We start from the raw sequence: 27,854 nt of genomic DNA on the forward strand, positions 1-27,854 counted from the left end.
ATGCGTTGTCTAATTGATGCGTTGTCTAATTGATGCCTTGTCTAATTGATGCCTTGTCTAATTGATGCCTTGTCTAATTGATGCCTTGTCTAATTGATGCCTTGTCTAGTTGATGCCTTGTCTCATTGATGCCTTGTCTAATTGATGCGTTGTCTAATTGATGCGTTGTTTAATTGATGCGTTGTCTAATTGATGCCTTGTCTAATTGATGCCTTGTCTAATTGATGCCTTGTCTAATTGATGTCTTGTTTAATTGATGCGTTGTCTAATTGATGTCTTGTTTAATTGATGCCTTGTCTAATTGATGTCTTGTTTAATTGATGCGTTGTCTAATTGATGCGTTGTCTAATTGATGCGTTGTCTAATTGATGCGTTGTCTAATTGATGCCTTGTCTAATTGATGCGTTGTCTAATTGATGCGTTGTCTAATTGATGCGTTGTCTAATTGATGCGTTGTCTAATTGATGCGTTGTCTAATTGATGCGTTGTCTAATTGATGCGTTGTCTAATTGATGCGTTGTCTAATTGATGCCTTGTCTAATTGATGCCTTGTCTAATTGATGTCTTGTTTAATTGATGCCTTGTTGAATTGATTGAACATCCGCTGTTGTGTATATTGTATTGGTTTTCATACTAACCTTCTAGGGGTTCCAACCTCACCTGTTTTACCTGATTTTAATCTGCTTTGTCTTTCACTTGTCTTTGTTTGTGTGAATAATCCAACTAGAAAACTCAACATCCAGGGGATGTGTCGGTGGTGGGGGTTGGATTAAAGATGGGGGGGTGATCTATGGCATCTGCACCTCTCTTCACTCAACCCCATTTGTTATTGTGAATAATCTAGCCATCAGCAATGACAGTGAGAGCTGTTATTGTCAGTTAGACCCCAGCGTGAAGGGAGAGTAGAGGCATTGTCTGACAGGGGGTCCCATGATACACAACACTGTTGAAACCGAGCTCAAACCTATCTTCATCACTGTCTCCATCTCTCTCACTCTAAATCTCTTTCTCTCTCCCTTTCTCACTCTCTCTCTAAATATCTCTCTCTCACTCTAAATCTCTCTCTCTCTCTCTCTCTCTCTCTCTCTCTCTCTCTCTGTGAATATATAGCATATTGCAATATTTACCTGGAGCCAACCCAGCACTGCTAGGTGATTTAAAAAGTCAAAGTCAATCGATTTACAATTTGTAGAATTTATTAGAATAGAAAAGTTCAGAACTTTTGTGAAATATACCGGCACATTTGAAAAATATATGGCAAAAATAAATAAAAACTGGATGGTGTTCAGAGATAGATTGAGGGGTTGAGTGGAGCTGAAGGATGGAAATAAAAAAAATAAAAACGATTGTAAAATATACTGTGTCCGTGAAATATATATACAGTTGAAGTCAGAAGTTGAAGAACACCTTAGCAAAATACATCTAAACTCAGTTTTTCCACAATTCCTGACGTAATCTAATTTAATTAAGTAAAAACGTCCTATCTTAGGTCAGTTAGGATCACCACTATTTTAAGAATGTGAAATGTCAGAATGATTGTCACGATCGTCGTGTGAAGCGGACCAAAGCGCAGCGTTGTATGAGTGCATTCCTTTTGTTGAATGACGAAAAACACGACGTAAACTGAACAAGCTAACAAAACAACAAACGACCGTGACTGCTAATGAAACATAGTGCTAACATGCAACTAGACAATCACCCACAAACAAACAGTGAAACCCAGGCTACCTAAGTATGATTCTCAATCAGAGACAACTAATGACACCTGCCTCTGATTGAGAACCATACTAGGCCGAAACATAGAAATCCCAAAATCATAGAAAAACATACATAGACTGCCCACCCCAACTCACGCCCTGACCATACTAAATAACGACAAAACAAAGGAAATAAAAGGTCAGAACGTGACAATAATAGTAGAGAGAATGATTTTAAATTGTTGAACTTGGGTCAAATGTTTCAGGTAGCCTTCCACAAGCCTCCCACAATAAGCCCATTCCTCCTGACAGCGCTGCTGTAACTGAGTCAGGTTTGTAGGTCTCCTTGCTCGCACACGCTTTTTTAGTTCTGCCCACACATTTTCTATAGGATTGAGGTCAGGGCTTTGTGATGGCCACTCCAATGCCTTGACTTTGTTGTCCTTAAGCAATTTAGCCACAACTTTGGAAGTATGCTTGGGGTCATTGTCCATTTGGAAGACCCATTTGCGACCAAGCTTTAACTTCCTGACTGATGTCTTGAGATGTTGCTTCATTATATCCACATAATTTTCCCTATCTCATGATGCCATCTATTTTGTGAAGTGCACTAGTCCCTCCTGCAGCAAAGCACACCCACAACATGATGCTGCCAGCCCTGTGCTTCACAGTTGTGATGTTGTTCTTCGGCTTGCAAGCCTACCCCTTTTCCTCCAAAAAGTACATTCTTTGTCCCCATGTGCAGTTGCAAACCGTAGTCTGGCTTTTTTATGGAGGTTTTGGAGCAGTTGCTTCTTCCTTGATGAGCGGGCTTTCAGGTTATGTCGATATAGGACTCATTTTACTGTGGATGTAGATACATTTGTACCTGTTTCCTCCAGCATCTTCACAAGGTCCTTTGATTTTGTTCTGGGATGGATTTGCACTTTTCGCATCAAAGTATGTTCATCTCTAGATGACAGATCGCGTCTCCTTCCTGAGCGGTATGACGGCTGCATGGTTCCATGGTGTTTATACTTGTGTACTATTGTTTGTACAGATGAACATGATACTTTGAGGTGTTTGGAAATTGCTCCCAAGGATGAACCAGACTTGTGGAGGTCTACTATTTTTTTCCGAGGTCTTGAATGATTTATTTTGATTTTCCCTTGATGTCAAGCAAAGAGGCACTGAGTTTGAAGGTAGGCCTTTAAATACGTCCACAGGTGCACCTCCAATTGACACAAATTATGTAAATTAGCCTATCAGAAGCTTCGAAAGCCATGACATAATTTTCTGGAATTTTACAAGCTGTTTAAAGGCACAGTCAATTTAGTGTATGTACATTTCTGACCCACTGGAATTGTGATACAGTGAAATAACCTGTCTATTAATAATTGTTGGAAAAATTACTTGTGTCATGCACAAAATAGGTGTCCTAACCGACTTGCCAAACTATAGTTTGTTATTAAGAAATATGTGGAGTGGTTGAAAAACTAGTTTTTATGACTCCAACCTAAGTGTATGTAAACTTCCAACTTAAACTGTAGAATGTATAAGCTGGAAGTAGTGTTGCTGTCCATTAGTTTACTGCAATTAGGGGAAGGATGGTAGGGTCAGGCGAAACAAATAATGGAAAATATATTTAACAATATGTATATATTTATAGATGCAGTAGCAGTCAAAAGTTTGGACACACCTACTCATTCAATGATTTTTCTTTATTTTTACTATTTTCTACATTGTAGAATAAGAGTGAAGACATCAAAAATATAAAATAATGTATAGTTATAGTTATAATTATATTTCAGATTTCAGATTTTTCAAAATAGCCACCCTTTGCCTTGATGACAGCTTTGCACACTCTTGGCATTCTCTCAACCAGTTCCCACATATGCTGAGCACTTGTTGGATGCTTTTCCTTCCATCTGCGGAAAATCTTCCAACTCATCCCAAACCATCTCAATTGGGTTGAGGTCAGGTGATTGTGGATGCCATCTGATGCAGCACTCCATCACTCTCATTCTTGGTCGAATAGCCCTTACACAGCCTGGAGGTGTGTTGGGTCATTGTCCTGTTGAAAAACAAATGATAGTCCCACTAAGCGCAAACCAAATGGGATGGCGTACCGCTGCAGAATTCTGTTGATGCCACGATGGTTAAGTGTGCCTTGAATTCTAAATAAATCACTGACAGTGTCACCAGCAAAGCACCCCCACACCATCACACCTCCTCCTCCATGCTTCACGTTGGGAACCACACATGAAGAGATCATCCGTTCACTCACAAAGACACGGTGGTTCTAACTAAAAACCTTAAATCAAATGAAATCAAAGTTTATTTGTCACGTCCTCCGAATACAACAGGTTTCACCTTACAGTGAAATGCTTACATACAGGCTCTAACCAATAGTGTGATAAAAATGTATGTGTGTGTGTGCGTGTGTGTGTGTGTAGGTAAGTAAATAAATAAAACACCAGTAATAAGACATTTGAAAATAAGAGTAGCAAGGCTATATCCAGACACCTGTTAGTCAGGCTGATTGAGGTAGTATGTACATGTAGGTATGGTTAAAGTGACGATGCATATATGATGAACAGAGAGTAGCAGTAAAAAGAGGGGTTGGTGGGAGGTGGGACACAATGCAGATAGCCCAGTTAGCCAATGTGTGGGAGCACTGGTTGGTCGGCCCAATTGAGGTAATATGGATACAATATGTGTGGTCCAAGCAAGTCTCTTATTTTTATCGGTGTCCTTTAGTAGTGGTTTCTTTGCAAATATTTGACCACAAATGCATGATTCACATAGTCTCCTCTGAACAGTTGTTGCGATGTGTCTGTTACTTGAACTCCGTGAAGCATTTATTTGGGCTGCAATTTCTGAGGTTGGTAGCTTATCATCTGTAGCAGAGGTAACTCTGGGTCTTCCTTTCCTGTGGCGGTCGTCATAATAGACAGTAATGATGGACTGTCGTTTCTCTTTGCTTCTTTGAGCTGTTCTTTCCATAATATAGACTTAGTCTGTAACCAAACAGGGCTATCTTCTGTATGCCGTCTGTACCTTGTCACAACACAACTGATTGGCTTTAGAAGGGGAAAAAATCTAAAATGAACTTTTGAGAACACAATGGTTAAATTAAATGTATTCCAGGTGACTACCTCGTGAAGCTGGTTGACAGAATGCCAAGAGTGTGAAAGGCTGTCATCAAGGCAAAGGATGAATTTGAAGAATCTCAAATATAAAATATATTTTGATTTGTTTCACACTTTTTTGTTACTACATGAATCCATATGAGTTATTTCATAGTTTTGATGTCTTCACTATTATTCTGCAATGAAGAAAGTAGTAAAAATATAGAAAATCCCTTGAATGAGTAGGTGTGTCCAAACTTTTGACTAGTACTGTATATAATTTTTAAATGTTCCCCCCCCCCCCCAGTATTTAGCATTCAGCGGGTTTCACCTGATTGCAGCTGTGGCACTCGCCATTTGGTTCCCGTGTTGGAGGCTCGCTGGAAGCAGATTGCTGAGTGAAACACCCCCCCCCCCCCCTCCCCCTCCCTCCCCTTTACCTCCACCTCCACCTCCACAGACCTCAAGAGGGACAGTCTTCCAAGGTCAGTTTCCTCCTCCTCTCCTCTTCTCATCCTCCGTCTCTTACCCCCTGGCGTCGTGAAATCAGGCGTCTGTATGTCCTGGTCGTTCGCCAGTTTGCTCTGAATGGTGAGCTCCATATGAGGTGATGCAGCATGACATTCCACTTTGTCGTCATGGCAACCCAGGTTCTGATTTTTTTTTTTAAACTGAAAACAATCAAATCTGAGCTATGGCCTCCAACCGACGAAGACAATGCATCTTTGGGGAATAGAGAGGAAGAGGTTTCTGATCCGAAGCAAACAAAGGAAGGATACTGCAACCACTTTAGAGAAGTACCTTTCCCTCTCTCTGCCTTAACGTATTGCACCTGTTCAATAATTTAGTGGCCACTCTTTGGCTAGGTCGTGTGGCAGCTAAAGCTGTACCTGCCGATTAGAGCCCAGCTTGTCACTCTGAGTCCAGTCATTCTCATTGCACATCATTTCTGCAGTGGTGCATCTCTCAGGGTGTGTGTGTGTGTGTGTGTGTGTGTGTGTGTGTGTGTGTGTGTGTGTGTGTGTGTGTGTGTGTGTGTGTGTGTGTGTGTGTGTGTGTGTGTGTGTGTGTGTGTGTGTGTGTGTGTGCGGGTGTGTGTTTGTGCAAAGCAGAAGTGCATTAGACCCCACTGCGCAGAGAAGGAAGACCCTTGTCACACTCTCTGGGGAAGACCCTGGTCACACACTCTGGGGAAGACGCTGGTCACACTCTCTGGGAAGACCCTGGTCACACTCTGGGGAGACCCTGATCACACTCTCTGGGGGGACCCTGATCACACTCTCTGGGGAAGACCCTGGTCACTCACTGGGAAACCCTGTTCACTCTCTGGGAAGACCCTGTTCACTCTCTGGGAAGACCCCTGGTCACACTCTGGGGAAGACCCCCGGTCACTCTCTGGGAAGACCCTGGTCACACTCTGGGGAAGACCCCTGGTGACTCTCTGGGAAGACCTTGGTGACTCTCTGGGAAGACCCTGGTCACACTCTCTGGGGAGGACCCTGGTCACACTCTCTGGGGAGGACCCTGGTCACACTCTGGGGAAGACCCTGGTCACACTCTCTGTGGAAGACCCTGGTCACACTCTCTGGGGAGGACCCTGGTCACACTCTGGGGAAGACACTGGTCACGCTCTCTGGGGAGGACCCTGGTCACTCTCTGGGGAGGACCCTGGTCACACTCTCTGGGGAGGACCCTGGTCACACTCTCTGTGGAAGACCCTGGTCACACTCTCTGTGGAAGACCTGGTCACATTCTCCGGAGACTTTGGTCACTCTCTGGGGGGACTCTGGTCACACTCTGGAGAGACTCTGGTCACTCTCTGGGGAGACTTTGGTCACTCTCTGGGGGGACTCTGGTCACACTCTGGAGAGACTCTGGTCACTCTCTGGGGGGACCCTGGTCACACTCTGGGGAGACTTTGGTCACACTCTGGGGAGACTTTGGTCACTCTCTGGGGGGACTCTGGTCACACTCTAGAGAGACTCTGGTCACTCTCTGGGGGGACCCTGGTCACACTCTGGGGGGACCCTGGTCACACTCTGGGGAGACTCTGGTCACACTCTGGGGAGACTCTGGTCACTCTCTGGGGAGACCCTGGTCACACTTCACTCTTTGGCCGCCTCTCTTTCCAGTTCTCTGCTGCCAATGACTGGAACGAACTACAAAAATCTCTGAAACTGGAAACACTTATCTCCCTCACTAGCTTTAAGCACCTACTGTCAGAGCAGTTCACAGATTACTGCACCTGTACATAGCCCACCGATAATTTAGCCCAAACAACTACCTCTTTCCCAACTGTATTTAATTTATTTATTTATTTTGCTCCTTTGCACCCCATTATTTTTATTTCTACTTTGCACATTCTTCCATTGCAAAACTACCATTCCAGTGTTTTACTTGCTATATTGTATTTACCTTGCCACCATGGCCTTTTTTGCCTTTACCTCCCTTCTCACCTCATTTGCTCACATTGTATATAGACTTGTTTATACTGTATTATTGACTGTATGTTTGTTTTACTCCATGTGTAACTCTGTGTCGTTGTATCTGTCGAACTGCTTTGCTTTATCTTGGCCAGGTCGCAATTGTAAATGAGAACTTGTTCTCAACTTGCCTACCTGGTTAAATAAAGGTAAAATAAATAAATAAATAAACACTCTGGGGAGACTCTGGTCACACTCTCTGGGGAATAAACAGACTCTTATCTCCACACTGTCTCTGTCTCAGTCAGTCACCCACACACACACACACACACACACACACACACACACACACACACACACACACACACACACACACACACACACACACACACACACACACACACACACACACACACACACACACACACACACACACACACACACACACGCACACACACACGCACACACACACGCACACATACACGCATACACACACATACACACACATACACACACACAAATATGAGAAAACTCTTGTTGTTTAATCTACCCATGGTCTTAACTCTTGTTGTCTAATCTACCCATGGTCTTAATTTGTTGTCTAATCTACCCATGGTCTTAACTCTTGCTGTCTAATCTACCCATGGTCTTAACTCTTGTTGTCTAATCTACCCATGGTCTTAACTCTTGTTGTCTAATCTACCCATGGTCTTAACTCTTGCTGTCTAATCTATCGAAGGTCTTAATAAGGATAAAGAAAACCATAAGAGCTGATCGTAGGTTTTATAGAAGCAGTACATACATACATTGTTGTACTGTACATCTGTATGGAGACAGAAGCTGCATAGTATGTCGAGTTCCACCCTCAATCCATTCATTCGAGGAGGCATTCTCAGTCTCGTCCCGGCAGGGATACGTATTTATGATGTTGTCACTTCAACCAGCTTTGCCTGCTGGGTTGTATTCGTGAAAACCGCCTCATGCATATTTGATATTTGACTTGGGGTTTGCGTTGTACACAGGAGTGAATCCTTTCCTGAACGCTCCAAAGTTCTGTTTCTCCTAAACATACAGGGGAAAAACCCATCTCTTTTCCTGGAACTCAAAGTCCTGTGCTTCCCGTGCAGCCATCTTGGATAATGTGAACTGACCATCTTTTGTCCACTGGGGGGTAGTGGTGAAGCAGATATGATCTTGGTAGTTCCTCAGCCCCAACAGGAAAAAGGAAATGTTTTTTTTTTTAACCAAATCTCTGGGTTTGTTATTTTGGGTTTCGCTGTCTTAAACTACTCTTTGCTACCGAGAACCAATCGAGTGGCAAGGTCTCCCTTTTCCCAGGCTTGCTTTCTTTGGTCAGGGTGAAGGGCTTGAAGAGAGAGTGTAAGGACATAAGGACAGTGTGAGAGAGTGTGTGTGTGTGTGTGGGGGCGAGGGGGTTTGGGGAGGGGGGGGGGGGCTAGACGACCATTGTACTTCTCCCATCTTGCCTCCTGTTCACTTCTCCATCAGTACAACTCAAGACATACAGGCCTACATCAGTAAATGTTGTTTCAAGATGGACTGTGTGAATGTCTGTCCTCAATTCCAGGCATAGATATGCAAATGACTGTGGATTTATTAATCCGAGTGTCACAGGGATTATGCAAATACATGAGACAGAGATAGAGAGAGAGAGATGAGAAAGAGGGAGAGAGAGATGAGAGAGAGGAGGGAGAGAGGGGAACAGAGAGCGATCAAGATGGAGAGCGAGAGAGATGAGAAAGAAGGAGAGAGAGGAGGGAGAGAGGGGAACAGAGAGCGATCAAGATGGAGAGCGAGAGAGAGAGCGGGAAAGAGAGAGAGAGGCGGGTAGGGTAGGTGAGAGAGATAGATGGAGAGAGACAGACAGAGAGGGGGAGAGAAATAAGGAGAGTTTGGTCATCTCCCCAGCATTGATAAATATACAACAGTACCATGTTATTGTTAAAGAGTATGACATCCCTTCCTGTCTGAAGTGAAACATGGAGCACTGTGACCTGGTCATCCTCTTCAGTCCAGACACCTGTTGAGCTGTTCAGTACTTAAACAGTTGGGGCCCGCAAAATGGATGTGATCTCATCTGACAGGCTACCCAGAACTGTAGATTTGTCTTCCTGTCACTACACACCTTTCCTCTGAGAAACAATATGTTGTCTATTAAGGAGTAAATAAATCAATGGTCCATTAAAACTATCCACATGGTCATTTTTGCTGTATGACATGTTCTAAAAATGCAATTGGTTTAGAATATTAACCATCGAGGCTTATTACTATGGGCTAGTTGACATTTGTAAATAATTTACACAGTAGAGTTTACATTTCTCAGTATTAAATAATTACACACACAGATTCCTCAACTCATAATATCCCGAACCCCACGCATGCTAGGAATCTGTCCCTTTGGGAGCCAAACTTCCGAGAAGATTTAATCACACATCCCCATGGGACAAATGTACCTCAGAGCAGAGATAATATATAATACAGAGATAATATATAATACAGAGATAATATATAATACAGAGATAAATGTAATACAGAGATAATATATAATACAGAGATAAATGTAATACAGAGATAATATATAATACAGAGATAAATGTAATACAGAGATAATATATAATACAGAGATAAATGTAATACAGAGATGATATATAATATCTCTAGAGATAATATATAATGCAGAGATAATATATAATACAGAGATAAATGTAATACAGAGATGATATATAATACAGAGATAAATGTAATACAGAGATAATATATAATACAGAGATAAATGTAATACAGAGATGATATATAATATCTCTAGAGATAATATATAATGCAGAGATAATATATAATACAGAGATAAATGTAATACAGAGATGATATATAATATCTCTAGAGATAACATATAATGCAGAGATAATATATAATACAGAGATAAATGTAATACAGAGATAATGTATAATATCTCTAGAGATAATATATAATGCAGAGATAATATATAATACAGAGATACATGTAATACAGAGATAATATATAATACAGAGATAATATATAATACAGAGATAAATGTAATACAGAGATAATATATAATATCTCTAGAGATAATATATAATGCAGAGATAATATATAATACAAAGATAATATATAATACAAAGATAATATATAATATAGAGATAATATATAATATAATCTTCTCTTCTGACACGTATTGTCCTATTCCCCACAAGCTCCATGAAACCCTCCAAGCCAAGCAGCCAGGTTCCATCTTTCTCTCTCCTTCCCTCCATTTATCCCTTCATCCCTCCCTCAAGATAGCGATGTACTGTATTGCTGCTGTCTCGTGTGCTCTGACCCAAATTTGCTATTTTGGGATTCTTTGGCATTTATCTTAACTTTTATGGCACTAAATGTAAAATTTCTTATGATCAATAAAAACTTTTGAACATCAGATCGGCAGTTATTAACCTCAATTCCTTCGGCTTCGACTTCGACTAATCTGCCCTGGGCTCTTTGTGTACCTCCAACCCAATCCTCGGGCTAAGCAAGAGGAATCAAGGCAGGTGGACATTTGTTGCCATAAATCTTGCCCTGGAGGCAGAACTGAGCGATTTCCGCTAAATGGGCCAGCTGTAAAGTCAAAATTGGCCATAGTGGAGAGAGAGGTAAATTGAGCCAAAGGGTTAAGTTGAGCCACCCTTGATTCTAGGAAAAAATACACTAAATTATTAATATGACCAAATATTTAGGAAGAGGTAATCGTTTCATGGAGTCTGTGAAGGAAGAAACCACATGGAAAAAGTGGTGAGCGAGTTAGGTCCAAAAAACATACTTTCAACAAGTCAAATGAATTTATTGTGTTAGAGGTTTCATTTAAACCAAAGTAAATCATTGTTTGTCTTGTTCTCTACATCAGTTGGGGTCTCTATAAGCTTCAATATGAGGCCCTAAACTTAGCATGAAAGTATATTATTGTAGCTGTGTGGGCTAATGTAGTCAAAATGTTTGCCTTGGGGTAAGTTGAGCCAATGGCAAGTTGAGCTAACTGAAGTATTTTCTTCACAGGCACAAAGCTTGGCATTATCACTGGGATATGAGGTAACTGCAGGGCCTGGCCTGTGTTAAAAAGTGTTTTAAAAGAGTACAAAGTGTTTGTTGGGTTTTAAGCATGTGTTAAAATATGTTTAAATTAATGAAAAGGGAAACGATTGTGATTGGGAAATAAAGAGACATGGTGTTTAAAAGGTTGTGGTAATAGTTCATTCAGTACAGAAAAGTGTAGACGGCTTAACTTAACCCTGTCCAGCGACTCAACATACCCCATACCGGGGTCATTTTTTTAAACGTGACAGAGCTAGAGCGGTGTTTGTCAGACCATGAGACATCGAGAAAAACGGTCTTCTCACAAAATCCTCTGTACCGTCCGAACGGTTCGGCCTATAAAATACTATGACACATTTATGGAAAGTTGAGACTCTCCTGAATATGATGGTGTTCTCCGTTTTGCCGCGACCCCACAAGCATCTTGAGACTCGTCTGAAGTTGGCACAGCAGATCTGTCAACTTCTGGCTGTAGTGTCCAAATAGTTTGGGCTACACACTAATATGGAAAGGTGAGACTCTCACAAATACGGATATGTCATTTGTTTTGCTCTAAGACACCCACACGCTTCACAAGACTCGTCTGAAGGTCCCCCAGTACCAATTGAAAAAATGAAGTGGTGGGCGTCTCAGGCTCTGCACACTTGGAGAGGATCTGTGTCTGCACCACATACTCTTACTACTGGTGTCCCCCAGGGCTTAGTTCTAGGCCCTCTCCTCTTCTCTCCATACATCTAGATCCTCCTCTCCACCCTCTCAGGACTGGGCGTCTCAGGCTCTGCACACTGTTGGATTGCATCCTAGCTAGCAGGTCCCTCCTACCAGGTGACGTGGAGAGGATCTGTGTCTGCACCACATACTCTTACTACTGGTGTCCCCCAGGGCTCAGTTCTAGTCCCTCTCCTCTTCTCTCCATGCATCTAGATCCTCCTCTCCTCCCTCTCAGGACTGGGCGTCTCACACTATTGGATTGCATCCTACCTGGCAGGCCCCTCCTACCAGGTGACGTGGAGAGGATCTGTGTCTGCACCACATACTCTTATTACTGGTGTCCCCCAGGGCTCAGTTCTAGGCCCTCTCCTCTTCTCTCCATACATACTCTTACTACTGGTGTCCCCCAGGGCTCAATTATAGGCCCTCTCCTCTTCTCTCCATACATACTCTCACTACTGGTGTCCCCCAGGGCTCATTTCTAGGCCCTCTCCTCTTCTCTCCATACATCTCACACTACCATTTGAAAAAAATCATGGGAAGTATGGCAGATATGGAGACTGTTCAGTGCCGAAATGTTTGTTTTTTAAAAAAGCTAGAAAAAGTCTGATTTTATGTGCTTTCAATTCAGGCTGTAAGCCAACAAAAGGTAAACATTTTGAAAGGGGGGTGGTAAACATTTTGAAAGAGAGATGGCAAACATTTTGAAAGAGAGGTGGAAAAATGTTTGAAAGAGAGGTGGTAAACATTTTGAAAGGGGGTGATAAACATTTTGAAAGAGAGGTGGTAAACATTTTGAAAGGAGGGTGATAAACATTTTGAAAGGAGGGTGATAAACATTTTGAATGGGGGGGGTGGTAAACATTTTGAAAGAGAGGTGGTAAACATTTTGAAAGAGAGGTGGTAAACATTTTGAAAGAGAGGTGGTAAACATTTTGAAAGAGAGGTGATAAACATTTTGAAAGGGGGGTGGTAAACATTTTGAAAGGGGGTGATAAACATTTTGAATGGGGGTGGTAAACATTTTGAAAGAGAGGTGGTAAACATTTTGAAAGAGAGGTGATACACATTTTGAAAGAGAGGTGATAAACACCCCCCAACGGCTTAGACATTGAAGTTAAACTGGTCAACACTCGTAAAGACACTGGGCCAGACGATATTTCAGGACATGTCCTCATGGCATGCACAGATCAGCTGGCCGGTGTCTTCACTGACATTTTCAACCTCTCCTTGTACCAGTCTGTAATCCCCACGCTTCAAGCCCAGTAACAATGTTCCTGTTCCCAGAAAATATAAGGCATCCTGCCACAATGACTAGATGCCCTGTAGCACTCACATCTGTAATAATGAAATCCTTTGAAAGGCTGATCATGGCACATATCAAATCCATCATCCCAGACACTCTGGACCCACTCAACACCATAGGGCCTTTCAAGCTCGTCACCAAGCTCGGGACCCTGGAACAGAACACTACCCTTTGCAACTGGATCCTGGACTTCCGAACAGGCCGACCCCAGGTGGTGAGAGTAGGCAACAACACCTCTGCCACGCTGACCCTCAACACGCTGGCCCCCAAGGGGCGTGTGCTCAGCCTCCTCTTGTACTCCCTGTTCACCCACGATTGTGTGGCTATGAGGGACTCCAACTCCGTTATCAACTTTTCTGACGACACAATGTGGTCGGCCTGATCACCAACGGCGATGAGAGAGCCTACAGGGAGGAGGTCAAAGACATGTCAGTGTGGTGCCAGGAGAACAACCTCTCCCTCAATGTCAGCAAGACCAAGGAGCTGATCGTGGACTTAAGGAAATAAGCATCGGTGCACACCCCCATCCACATTGTAAAAGCCTCCAGCCACACCAGACATCAAATCAAAATCAAATCAAATTGTATTGGTCGCCTACACATATTTAGCAAATGTTATTGCGGGTGTAGCGGAATGCTTGTGTTCCTAGCTTCAACTTTGCAGTAATATCTAACAATTCCCAACAATACACACAAATCTAAAAGTAAGTGAATTGAATTAAGAGATATACGTAAATGTCAGAATCCGGAGTATATACAGTTCCAGTCAAAGGTTTGGACACACCTACTCATTCAAGGGTTTTTCTTCATTTTTACTATTTTCTACATTGTAGAATAATAGTGAAGACATCAAAACCATGAAATAACACATATGGAATCATGTAGTAAATAAAAAATAGTTAAACAAATCAAAATATATTTTAGATTTTAGATTCTTCAAAGTAGCCAACCTTTGCCTTGATGACAGCTTTGCAAATTCTTAGAAGACCCTCAACTATCTTCCTGAGGAATGCTTTTCCAGCAGTCTTGAAGGAGTTCCCATATATGCTGCTTTTCCTTCACTCTGTGGTCCAACTCGTCCCAAACCATCTCAATTGGGTTGAGGTCAGGTGATTGTGGAGGGCAGGTCATCTGATGCAGCACTACATCACTCTCCTTCTTGGTCAAATAGCCCTTACACAGCCTGGAGGTGTGTTTTGGGTCATTGTCCTGTTGAAAAACAAATGATAGTCCCATTAAGTGCAAACCAGATGGGATGGCGTGTCGCTGCAGAATTCTGTGGTAGCAATGCTGGTTAAATGTGCCTTGAATTCTAAATAAATCACAGACAGTGTCACCAGCAAAGCACCCCCACACCATCACACCTCCTCCTCCATGCTTCACGGTGGGAACCACACATGCAGAGTTCATCTGTTCACCTACTCTGCATCTCACTAAGACACGGTGATTGGAACCAAAAATTGCAAATTTGGACTAATCAGACCTGAACAACAACAACAGAAGAGTACTTAAGAGTACTTACGAATACTTAAGAGTACTTAAGAGTCCTTAAGAATACTTAAGAGTACTTAAGAGTACTTAAGAGTGTGACGTAGAAGTCCGTCACTGGCCGCGGGCAGCATTTGGTTCTTTAACGCACACACATATTCATCACTCCTCCCTGCGCCATTATACCATAAGTTAACAATGTGGGTCGACACACAAATTAACTTCTGTCTTGGTGCAGGCATTTCACACTTGTCAATGTTCATATTTGAGAGATACAATAATTATTATACTTATCAATGTTGTGGATGAGCGCATTGTTTGTTTGTTCTGTTCCTCTCTCTCCATCTCAGTAGCTTCCGGGTATGCTGGAAAAGGACCCGAGCTAAGGGAATTGGGTTGGCTTTATAGTGCCTGTCCCAAATGGCTCATTAATGCATATGGGCATATTGAAAGATATTGTCAGTAGTGATGTAATGTTGTAAATGTTATGTTGTGATATTGTTTAAAACCGTGTTGCAATGTATATCCTTTAGTATGTTTAGTTCATGGAAAATGTAGGTTTGTATTGTTAATTGATTAATTAATTAGGGTTAATTGTTCTGAGGGGAGGGGCTAGCCCTACAAAAGGAGCCTCTCTCCAGTCTCTGAGGAGGCATTTGTTTTGGATTGAGCTGTGGATGGGGCAGCATTGTTTTTAAGCTGTCCCATAAGGTAGACGTTGATGGCAGTACTGTTGTTTTTTGTTCCGGAATCACTTGTAAATAAACACCTTTGCACAGAAGAACTTTTGCGGCTCCGCCATCTTTTTATTTTGATAGAGGTTAGGTTATCCAGTTTAGTCTTCTGGCCTACTCTACGTGACAGAGTACTTAAGAGTCCTTAAGAATACTTAAGAGTACTTACGAATACTTAAGCATCAAATACATTGCAGCTTGGGGGGGGGGGGGGGGAATCACACCTACAGTAGCTGGGTTATAAAGAGTCTATTGTCCCGCTAACCGGGCTACCAGCTGTCCATCACTACTGTAAATAAAAACACAGCATCTTGTTTACATTCTTTATTGTAGCCACAATGTCACAAATAATTAGTATCTACCTTTCCAATTACTTGCAGCATGAACTGTCATGTTTTCCACCCAATCAAAGGATCAATGAATTAATCTAATGCTGAAAGGATAACAACTAGCTAGCACTGCAGTGCGTAATGTGGTGACTAGTTGACTCAGAGATAGAAAGACAATGGTTGAATAGGTACATGTTTTCAAAAATGAAGGAGAAGCAAGAGCGAGAGAGATGTTTTAATATTTTTTTTAATTAGCCAATGCAGCTAGTTAGTTGAACCTACTCAAACACCTGTCTCAAACACATGTAGGCTAACTGGCTAAGGCTATCCAACAGAGAGGGATGCTATGTTGGCTAACTGGCTATGGCTATCCAACAGAGAGGGATGCTATGTTGGCTAACTGGCTAAGGCTATCCAACAGAGAGGGATGCTATGTTGGCTAACTGGCTAAGGCTATCCAACAGCTCGGGGATTTGAACTTGCAACCTTTCGGTTACTAATCCAACGCTCTAACCACTAGGCTACCCTGCTGCCCCAGGCTATGGCTATCCAACAGCTCGGGGATTTGAACTTGCAACCTTTTGGTTACTAATCCAACGCTCTTACCACTAGGCTACCCTGCCGCCCCAGGCTATGGCTATCCAACACTGGAACTCTTCCAAGTCAAGGTAAACTTTTGGTTTTATTCATTTATTGCCACTGGGGCCCACAGGTGAAACTGCTAAAATGCTTGCTAACTGTACACTGCACTACATAATTGTAGCGTGTTTACTAACATGTTAGTTCTAGTAGCTATTGACTTGATACTAGTGATGGAAAAAAAACAGAAGTGTTTTAATATACCTAGATAGATATCGACAGAATACCTCCCTGCATGATCAAAGGTCTGTATGTCTGTGTCCTCAACTTTCAGCGGGCAGACAGGTTCATCTTTCTTCCCTACCCCATTTGTTAGATATTATGCATATTGATAATATGATAACTCACATGGCAAGACATTTTTTGCTATCGTAGTAGTAGGCAGCAGCTGAAATCTAAATGATCAGACCGAAAACATGCGAGGAAAAGGGATCGGGTGAACTGTGTTTGCGTGTGATCAGCGGTGTGTTCATTCTGCCCATTCTGTTAGAGAGCTTTTCTTATTATACGGAACGGAACAGGGATAAACATACCTGAATTTGTCCAATAGAAACTGTCGTTTGCAAAAGCTGGACTAACGATTACAACCTAGATCAGCTTAGCTGCAGGCAAAATTGTCCAAGGTGGTGTTGAATAAGTCACTGTCTGTCACCTGATTACTCAAATTTCTCTCGACCTGCATTGTAAACTTTTTTATTCATAGACTGCGTAGGTTGTAGCAACCTCATGATGTAGCCTAAACCTATCACTGTTACATTGAACTGGGTGAATGGAATACGAATGACAGTCATCCAATATGCTGTAATAGAAATAAGGCCATGCGCATAAAAAAATAATCATCCTCCCTCACCTCAAAAGGCACCGACTGCCACTGACTGACTCCCTCCCTTCATCCCTCCCTTCATAACCTCCCTTCATCCCTCCCTCCCTCCCTCCCTCCCTCCCTCCCTCCCTCCCTCCCTCCCTCCCTCCACTCTAATCTAGCTGTGGGACCATACAGGCATGCAAAGCGTGGCCCGTTAATGGCAGGTGGAGTCCCTCGATGTGAAATGCGAACGAATGCATTTCTGGAGAGGACTGTAAGGCGGGGGAAAGATTGAATTCTCCCCTCTGTTCCGTGTGAAGGGAAAAAGAGAGAAAACGGTGAGTCTCACAGAAAGAGGCAATGATAGATGAGTAACATGGAGCAACACAGCCAGACTGAATTAGGAGAACTGTCTGCCAGTTAAATGCCTCTCTCTATCTGGCGCTCTCTCTCACACACACACTCTCTACTTCTCACTCTCTACTTTCAATCTCTCTCTCTCTCTCTCTCTCTCTCTCTCTCTCTCTACTTTCAATCCATCTCTCTCTCTCTCACACTTTTCTCAGTCTTACTATGGTATCTTTCTCTGGCCCCCCTTCTCTCTCTCTCTCTCTGTTTTTTAGTTCTTACCAGCCGCAATAGATCTTGAGTTGTTTGAAGATTATTCTCTGAATCATTGCTTAGCCTCATAACTGTTAATTGCTTTAATCATAACTTTTAAATGCTTCATTAATTATGACTGTAACGTTTACTTGTCATCTGTTAAAATGGATGTTCAGTCCTACACACACTTATCAACACGGTCTCATTAGAATACGTTAACATATTGACAGTTAATCATTGTAGTTATACCTCACATGCCCATCTCCCATAGTTATGAATGACATCATAATGTGAGTCAGAAATAACGTGAGTCAGGTGGGTAATTGTCCTTCTTTTACCAGTGGAACTCTTACAACAGAACTCATCTTCCTGGTTTAGTCACCGCCCACTAGTCATGGTCGCCTGGGGGACGAGGGAGGAAGGATGCTTCCTACAAGTTCTGCTGAGCAAGGCCACAGGCTGTGCTGTGACTAGGACTCTCTTCTCACAGAATGCCCATTCCAAAAGGATCAACCTTTCAAAGCCCTGCGTATGTTCTCAGGGATAGATAGATACATTCTCTTTTAGCCTTCATTCATTGCTTAAAATAGATGTACATGACCCTTTACAACAACGGAAGCCATCTGAGCATTAGATATCTGTGACATTCCGCTAACCTGGATTGACTTGGAGGAAAGATGTGTGAGAGATGAAGGGTTGCAGAAAGCAGGGGGCAGAAAGCAGAAAGCAGGGGGCATAAAGCAGAAAGCAGGGGGCAGAAAGCAGAAAGCAGGGGGCAGAAAGCAGAAAGCAGGGGGCAGAAAGCAGAAAGCAGGGGGCAGAAAGCAGAAAGCAGGGGGCAGAAAGCAGAAAGCAGGGGGCAGAAAGCAGAAAGCAGTGGTCAGAAAGCAGAAAGCAGGGGGCAGAAAGCCGAAAGCAGGGGGTAGAAAGCAGGGGGCAGGGGGCAGAAAGCAGGGGGAAGAAAGCAGAAAGCAGGGGGCAGAAAGCAGAAAGCAGGAGCAGAAAGCAGAAAGCAGGGGGCAGAAAGCAGAAAGCAGAAAGCAGGGGGTAGAAAGCAGAATGCAGATTGCAGGGGGCAGAAAGGAGGGGGCAGAATGCAGGGGGCAGAAAGAAGAATGCAGAAAGCAGAATGCGGAAAGCAGGGGGCAGAAAGCAGAAAGCAGGGGGCAGAAAGCAGAAAGCATGGGGCAGAAAGCAGAAAGCAGGAGGTAGAAAGCAGAATGCAGAATGCAGGGGGCAGAAAGGAGAGGGCAGAATGCAGGGGGCAGAAAGAAGAATGCAGAAAGCAGAATGCAGAAAGCAAGGGGCAGAAAGCAGAATGCAGAAAGCAGGGGGCAGAAAGCAGAATGCAGAATGCAGGGGGCAGAAAGGAGGGGCAGAATGCAGGGGGCAGAAAGCAGGGGGCAGAAAGCAGAATGCAGAATGCAGGGGGCAGAAAGGAGGGTGCAGAATGCAGGGGGCAGAAAGCAGAATGCAGAATGCAGAATGCAGGGGGCAGAAAGCAGGGGGCAGAAAGCAGAATGCAGGGGGCAGAAAGCAGGGGGTAGAAAGCAGAATGCAGAATGCAGGGGGCAGAAAGGAGGGGGCAGAATGCAGGGGGCAGAATGCAGGGGGCAGAAAGCAGGGGGCAGAAAGCAGAATGCAGGGGGCAGAAAGCAGGGGGTAGAAAGCAGAAAGCAGGGGGCAGAAAGCAGAAATCAGGGGGCAGAAAGAAGGGGTCAGAAAGCAGAAAGAAGGGGTCAGAAAGCAGGGGGCAGAAAGAAGGGGGCAGAATGCAGGGGGTAGAAAGCAGAAAGGAGGGGGCAGAAAGAAGGGGGCAGAAAGCAGAAAGCAGGGGGCAGAAAGAAAGGGGCAGAAAGCAAGGGGCAGAAAGCAGAAAGCAGGGGTTTGAAAGAAGGGGGTAGAAAGCAGAAAGCAGGGGGCAGAAAGCAGAAAGCAGGGGGCAGAAAGCAGAAAGCAGGGGGTAGAAAGCAGAATGCAGAATGCAGGGGGCAGAAAGCAGGGGGCAGAAAGAAGAATGCAGAATGCAGGGGGCAGAAAGCAGGGGCAGAATGCAGAAAGCAGAATGCAGGGGGCAGAAAGCAGGGGGTAGAAAGCAGAAAGCAGGGGGCAGAAAGCAGAAATCAGGGGGCAGAAAGAAGGGGTCAGAAAGCAGAAAGAAGGGGTCAGAAAGCAGGGGGCAGAAAGAAGGGGGCAGAATGCAGGGGGTAGAAAGCAGAATGCAAGGGGCAGAAAGCAGAAAGCAGGGGGTAGAAAGCAGAAAGGAGGGGGCAGAAAGAAAGGGGCAGAAAGCAGGGGGCAGAAAGCAGAAAGCAGGGGGTTGAAAGAAGGGGGTAGAAAGCAGAAAGCAGGGGGCAGAAAGCAGAAAGCAGGGGGCAGAAAGCAGAAAGCAGGGGGCAGAAAGCAGAATGCAGAATGCAGGGGGCAGAAAGCAGGGGGCAGAAAGAAGAATGCAGAATGCAGGGGGCAGAAAGCAGGGGGCAGAATGCAGAGGGCAGAATGCAGGGGACAGAAAGCAGGGGGCAGAATGCAGGGGGCAGAATGCAGGGGGAAGAAAGCAGAAAGCAGGGGGCAGAAAGCTGGGGGCAGAAATTAGGGGGCAGAAAGCAAGGGGCAGAAAGCAGAAAGCAGGGGGCAGAAAGCAGAAAGCAGAAAGCAGGGGGCAGAAAGCAGGGGGCAGAAAGCCGAAAGCAGGGGGCAGAAAGCAGAAAGCAGGGGGCAGAAAGCAGGGGGTAGAAAGCAGAATGCAGAATGCAGGGGGCAGAAAGGAGGGGGCAGAATGCAGGGGGCAGAAAGCAGAATGCAGAATGCAGGGGGCAGAAAGGAGGGGGCAGAATGCAGGGGACAGAAAGCAGAATGCAGAATGCAGGGGGCAGAAAGCAAGGGGCAGAAAGCAGGGGGCAGAATGCAGGGGGCAGAAAGCAGGGGGCAGAAAGCAGAATGCAGAAAGCATGGGGCAGAATGCAGGGGGCAGAAAGCAGGGGGCAGAATGCAGGGGGCAGAAAGCAGAATGCAGGGGGCAGAAAGCAGAAAGCAGGGGGCAGAAAGCAGAATGCAGAATGCAAGGGGCAGAAAGCAGGGGGCAGAATGCAGGGGGCAGATTGCAGGGGGCAGAAAGCAGGGGGCAGAAAGCAGATTGCAGAATGCAAGGGGCAGAAAGCAGGGGGCAGAATGCAGGGGGCAGAAAGCAGGGGGCAGAAAGCAGGGGGCAGAATGCAGGGGGCAGAATGCAGGGGGCAGAAAGCAGGGGGCAGAATGCAGGGGGCAGAAAGCAGGGGGCAGAAAGCAGGGGGCAGAATGCAGGGGGCAGAAAGCAGGGATCAGAATGCAGGGGGCAGAATGCAGGGGGCAGAAAGCATGATGCAGGGGGCAGAATGCAGGGGGTAGAAAGCAGAAAGGAGGGGGCAGAATGCAGGGGGCAGAATGCAGGGGGCAGAAAGTAGAAAGCAGGGGGCAGAATGCAGGGGGCAGAAAGCAGGGGGCAGAATGCTGGGGGCAGAATGCAAGGGGCAGATAGCAGGGGGCAGAAAGCAGGGGGCAGAATGCAGGGGGCAGAATGCAGGGGGCAGAAAGCAGGGTGCAGAATGCAGGGGGCAGAATGCAGGGGGCAGAAAGCAGGGGGCAGAATGCAGGGGGCAGAATGCAGGGGGCAGAATGCAGGGTGCAGAAAGCAGAAAGCAGGGAGCAGAATGCAGGGGGCAGAATGCAGGGGGCAGAAAGCAGGGGGCAGAAAGCAGGGGGCAGAATGCAGGGGGCAGAATGCAGGGGGCAGAAAGCAGGGGGCAGAATGCAGGGGGCAGAATGCAGGGGGCAGAAAGCCGGGGACAGAATGCAGGGGGCAGAATGCAGGGGGCAGAAAGCCGGGGACAGAATGCAGGGGGCAGAATGCAGGGGGCAGAAAGCAGGGGGCAGAATGCAGGGGGCAGAAAGCAGGGGGCAGAATGCAGGGAGCAGAAAGCAGAGCAGCCAGGTGGGGGTTAGGAGAACAAATCAGGCAAATCAACATTAACAGACAGAACATAATATACTTATTTTCTGCTAAGGTACTAGATAGTTCTCAGCAATCAACATTGGCATGACCTCACTTCACACAGTTCGTTTTTGTTGTTCTTTTTGCTTTCCAGGGGACATTAGGAAAACGGCAGACACACCACAGGTGAACCACCTTATTGATCATGATGTCCCTTGCCAGGTAAGTATACCCTGTTTGATGGTAAACGTATGTGCGTACACACACATGCACTGAGGTGGAAAGAGACATTTCGTAGCACTGTAATTAAGACATAAAAATACATGCATGCCTAAATGTTTCATTTGATCAAGGAAACACAGTGGTAGGAAGGAAAGATTATCCTCAAAAGTATTGCTTCTGTCCTCCTCCTCCTCTTTCTCCTCCTTCACCTCCTTCTCCTCCTTCTCCTCTTTCTCCTCCTCTCCCCTCCTCCTCCTTCTCCTCCTCCCCTCCTCCTCCTCCTCCCCCTCCCCCTCCTCCTCTTCCTCCTCCTCCTCCTCCTCCTCCTCCTCCGCCTCCTCCCCCTCCCCCTCCTCCTCCTCCTCCTCCTCCTCAGACAACTAATACTTCTTATCAAGCATCCCGTATTTAATCAGCGGAACTAAATGCTTTACAAACAGTCTCAGGACATTTTTTATGAGTCCCTAATTAGCCAATGGTGAAGTCATAATCACTTCTGAAACGCATTAAGCCGTGGGTCTGTTAGCAAAGTAACGAAGCCAGCCAGCCACCCTCTTCTCCAGATCTGTCATGTTCAAAGTCGAGTGGTGAATAGCACTCACTTTGCTCTTAACCTCTGGCTCCTCCGTTCTATGCATGAATATGAAACTCTTAATCCACACGCTACACGGAAGACTTGGACCGTCAAACAGAGATGAGGATGTGTTTATGTGTGTGTGCGCGTGTTTGTGTGTCACAGGGACTTTCTCTCCGACGAAAAATGAACATCGTTTATTTTATCCTTGCCAATGCTGACCAATGGTCTCATTATCAGATTGCACTTTAATAAAAACCAGAGACTTTCAGGAACATCCTGACACCCGATGTAAGGGAGAGAGAGGAGGAGAGGAGAAGGAGGGAGAAGAGGAGGAGGAGAAGAGGAGAGGAGAAGGAGGGAGAAGAGGAGAAGGAGGGGGAGGAGGAGGAGGAGAAGAAGGAGGGGAGGAGGGGGAGGGAGAAGAGGAGAGGAGAAGAAGGGAGTGGAGGAGAGGAGAAGGAGGAGAGGAGGAGGAGGAGAAAAGGAAGGGGAGGAGGAGGAGGGGGAAGAGGAGAAGGAGGGTGTGGAGGAGAGGAGAAGGAGGGAGAGGAGGAGAGGAGAAGGAGGGAGATGAGGAGAGGAGAAGGAGGGTGTGGAGGAGAGGAGAAGGAGGGAGAGGAGGAGAGGAGAAGGAGGGAGATGAGGAGAGGAGAAGGAGGGTGAGGAGGAGGGGAGGAGGAGAAGGAAGGAGAGGAGGAGAAGGAGGAGGAGGAGGAGGAGGAGGAGAAGGAGGGAGAGGAGGAAAAGGAGGGACAGTAGGAGAGGAGAAGGAGGGAGAGGATGAGAGGAGGGAGGACGAGATGAAAAGAGAAATAGGGAGATGTTTACTAGTCAGGCATCTCAGGAGATGGTGAGGTAACATGGAAGACATTTTTATTTTGAGCTCGGTAAGTTTAGGCACAGCCTACCACCTAACACCTAACAGCCCAGCTGGTGTAGCCTACCACCTAACAGCCCAGCTGGTGTAGTCTACCACCTAACAGCCCAGCTGGTGTAGTCTACCACCTACCAGCCCAGCTGGTGTAGCCTACCACCTAACAGCCCAGCTGGTGTAGCCTACCACCTAACAGCCCAGCTGGTGTAGCCTACCACCTAACAGCCCAGCTGGTGTAGCCTACCACCTAACAGCCCAGCTCATGTAGCCTACCACCTAACAGCCCAGCTGGTTTAGCCTACCACCTAACAGCCCAGCTGGTGTAGCCTACCACCTAACAGCCCAGATCATGTAGCCTACCACCTAACAGCCCAGCTCATGTAGCCTACCACCTAACAGCCCAGCTCATGTAGCCTACCACCTAACAGCCCAGATCATGTAGCCTACCACCTAACAGCCCAGCTGGTTTAGCCTACCACCTAACAGCCCAGCTGGTGTAGCCTACCACCTAACAGCCCAGATCATGTAGCCTACCACCTAACAGCCCAGCTCATGTAGCCTACCACCTAACAGCCCAGCTCATGTAGCCTACCACCTAACAGCCCAGATCATGTAGCCTACCACCTAACAGCCCAGCTGGTTTAGCCTACCACCTAACAGCCCAGCTGGTGTAGCCTACCACCTAACAGCCCAGATCATGTAGCCTACCACCTAACAGCCCAGCTGGTGTAGCCTACCACCTAACAGCCCAGCTGGTGTAGCCTACCACCTAACAGCCCAGCTCATGTAGCCTACCACCTAACAGCCCAGCTGGTTTAGCCTACCACCTAACAGCCCAGCTGGTGTAGCCTACCACCTAACAGCCCAGATCATGTAGCCTACCACCTAACAGCCCAGCTCATGTAGCCTACCACCTAACAGCCCAGCTCATGTAGCCTACCACCTAACAGCCCAGATCATGTAGCCTACCACCTACCACCTAACAGCCCAGCTTATGTAGCCTACCACCTAACAGCCCAGCTCATGTAGCCTACCACCTAACAGCCCAGCTCATGTAGCCTACCACCTAACAGCCCAGCTCATGTAGCTTACCACCTAACAGCCCAGCTCATGTAGCCTACCACCTAACAGCCCAGCTCATGTAGCCTACCACCTAACAGCCCAGCTCATGTAGCCTACCACCTAACAGCCCAGCTCATGTAGCCTACCACCTAACAGCCCAGCTCATGTAGCCTACCACCTAACAGCCCAGCTCATGTAGCCTACCACCTAACAGCCCAGCTCATGTAGCCTACCACCTAACAGCCCAGCTCATGTAGCCTACCACCTAACAGCCCAGCTCATGTAGCCTACCACCTAACAGCCCAGCTCATGTAGCCTACCACCTAACAGCCCAGCTCATGTAGCCTACCACCTAACAGCCCAGCTCATGTAGCCTACCACCTAACAGCCCAGCTCATGTAGCCTACCACCTAACAGCCCAGCTCATGTAGCCTACCACCTAACAGCCCAGCTCATGTAGCCTACCACCTAACAGCCCAGCTCATGTAGCCTACCACCTAACAGCCCAGCTCATGTAGCCTACCACCCAACAGCCCAGCTCATGTGGCCTACCACCTAACAGCCCGGCTCATGTAGCCTACCACCTACCACCTAACAGCCCAGCTCATGTAGCCTACCACCTAACAGCCCAGCTCATGTCTGCCTGCCTGTCTGTCTGTCTCTGTAGCCTCCTGCCTGTCGGTCTCTGTAGCCTCCTGCCTGTCTGTCACTGTAGCCTCCTGCCTGTCTGTCACTGTAGCCTCCTGCCTGTCTGTCTGCCTGTCTGTCTCTGTAGCCTCCTGCCTCTCTGTCTGCCTGTCTGTCTGTCTGTCTCTGTAGCCTCCTGCCTGTCGGTCTCTGTAGCCTCCTGCCTGTTGGTCTCTGTAGCCTCCTGCCTGTCTGTCTCTGTAGCCTCCTGTCTGTCTGTCTGTCTGTCTGTCTGTCTGTCTGTCTGTCTGTCTGTCTGTCTGTCTGTCTGTCTGTCTGTCTGTCTGTCTGTCTGTCTGTCTGTCTGTCTTTCTGCCTGCCTGCCTGCCTGCCTGCCTGTCTGTCTGTCTGTCTGTCTAGCCTCCTGCCTGTCTGTCTCTGTAGCCTCCTGCCTGTCTGTCTCTGTAGCCTCCTGCCTGTCTGTCTCTGTAGCCTCCTGCCTGTCGGTCTCTGTAGCCTCCTGCCTGTCTGTCACTGTAGCCTCCTGCCTGTCTGTCACTGTAGCCTCCTGCCTGTCTGTCTGCCTGTCTGTCTCTGTAGCCTCCTGCCTCTCTGTCTGCCTGTCTGTCTGTCTGTCTCTGTAGCCTCCTGCCTGTCGGTCTCTGTAGCCTCCTGCCTGTTGGTCTCTGTAGCCTCCTGCCTGTCTGTCTCTGTAGCCTCCTGTCTGTCTGTCTGTCTGTCTGTCTGTCTGTCTGCCTGCCTGCCTGTCTGTCTGTCTGTCTAGCCTCCTGCCTGTCTGTCTCTGTAGCCTCCTGCCTGTCTGTCTCTGTAGCCTCCTGCCTGTCTGTCTCTGTAGCCTCCGGCTGTCTGTCTGTAGCCTCTTGCCTGCCTGCCTGTCTGTCTATGTAGGCTTCTGTTTGCCTGTCTCTCTGGAAGGCTCAGTGGATCGAGCGTGGTGCTTCCAAGCCAGGGTTGTGGGTTCGATTCCCACAGGGGGACAAGTATGAAAATATACGCACTCACTCACTACTGTAAGTCTCTCTGGGTAAGATGATCTGCTAAAATGACTCAACTTGTCAAACGTAAGGCTTCCCTCCTAGCCTAGTGCATCTGTGTCAACCGAGTCCCAAATGACACCGTATGTACTTGCAGTGCACTACTACCTTTGAACAGGGTGCACTGTGAAGGGAATGGGATGCCGCTTGGGTCACAGGTTCTGTCTCTTTGTGTTGGCTTTGATTGACAAGAGTTGGATGGTTTTCTGTTGTGTGCTACCCACTGCTTTCATCTGCCATCACGCAGAGCCATCGCCAGAGGCTAGAGCTTCTCAATGCCTCCCTCATGTAAAGGGGACAATACCTTCACGATGCATAGTGATGATGAGGAGGAGGAAGAGGATGCTGTCTGTCTCTAATGAGTCCAATCCCGGGACAGTAGAGTTGGCATCACGCACACAGACAGACACACACACACATGCGCAGGCGGACACGCAGACGGACACACACACACACACACACACAACCCGGAAGAGAGCATTTCATCAGAAGGGTTTTTATCAGCAGTCATTGTTGACGCTACTATTACAGTGCTGATGATAGGCAATCTCAAATCAATTAGCGTGTAATGGCTAATGGGAGAGGGTGGTTAAGTATTGATAGGTGTGTAGCAGGTACGTCAGGGTGTATTGACAGGCGGGGGAGATGGACAGCATAGTGTTGCTTCACCAGAGAGGGGGGAAGGAGGGGGAAGGGGGCCATGATAGAGAGATGGCCTAAGGCTCAGGTTTATATTTTCAGACCAGCTTGCAAACCACACTGGTAATCGGTGGGTAGTCAGCTCTCTCTCTCTCTCTCTCTCTCTCTCTCTCTCTCTCTCTCTCTCTCTCTCTCTCTATACAGATGAGCAAAGGGTATCCTACTGGAAATGTGCTACCCTAGAAAATCCTGTCAAAACCACACACCGACCAGTAAGCACAATTTGACCCTATTTGATTATTAACCCTACAGTCCTAGAATAGTACACTGTCCATTTTCCACCACCGCTGGCCGGTCAACGTGGTAATCTTGCTGTTCACATACCATCGCAGCAAAGTCTGTCTCTCTAACTACTTAGCAGCAGAGATGAGATGAGTAAAGACCTAATTATAATGCACTTTAAACCTGCAGAGTCTGATAGTTAATTTGCAGCAACAGGCAGGACCTCTCTTTGTCAACAGCAGCTAGTTTGTGACAGTCCCAATCAGGCTGATTGATTAGGTCCCAGGGTGCTCCTGAACTGTGATTGGCATGTTAATGACAGGGAGAAAACAGAGGAGCCAAGTTAATGTCTCTCAGCAATAGTGACAGTCAGCTGACCACCTCAAGTGTTGCCGTCGGTTACGAGGTTGTCTAGTGCGTTCTATCTCTATTTGTTTACCCCTATTTAAAAGCTACATGAGACACAGTCACATCCATTATGGCATATAGAGACATATCTGTTAAGGTTCATCAGGACCTTCCCCTTAAATGTCCCCTATAGTTATAAAATCCTTCAGGGTTAAATTGAAATTGAAGAACCCCGATGTTCCTGTCCAAT

Source organism: Oncorhynchus mykiss, chromosome 15 (assembly GCF_013265735.2).
Source record: "Oncorhynchus mykiss isolate Arlee chromosome 15, USDA_OmykA_1.1, whole genome shotgun sequence".
NCBI lineage: Eukaryota > Metazoa > Chordata > Actinopteri > Salmoniformes > Salmonidae > Oncorhynchus > Oncorhynchus mykiss.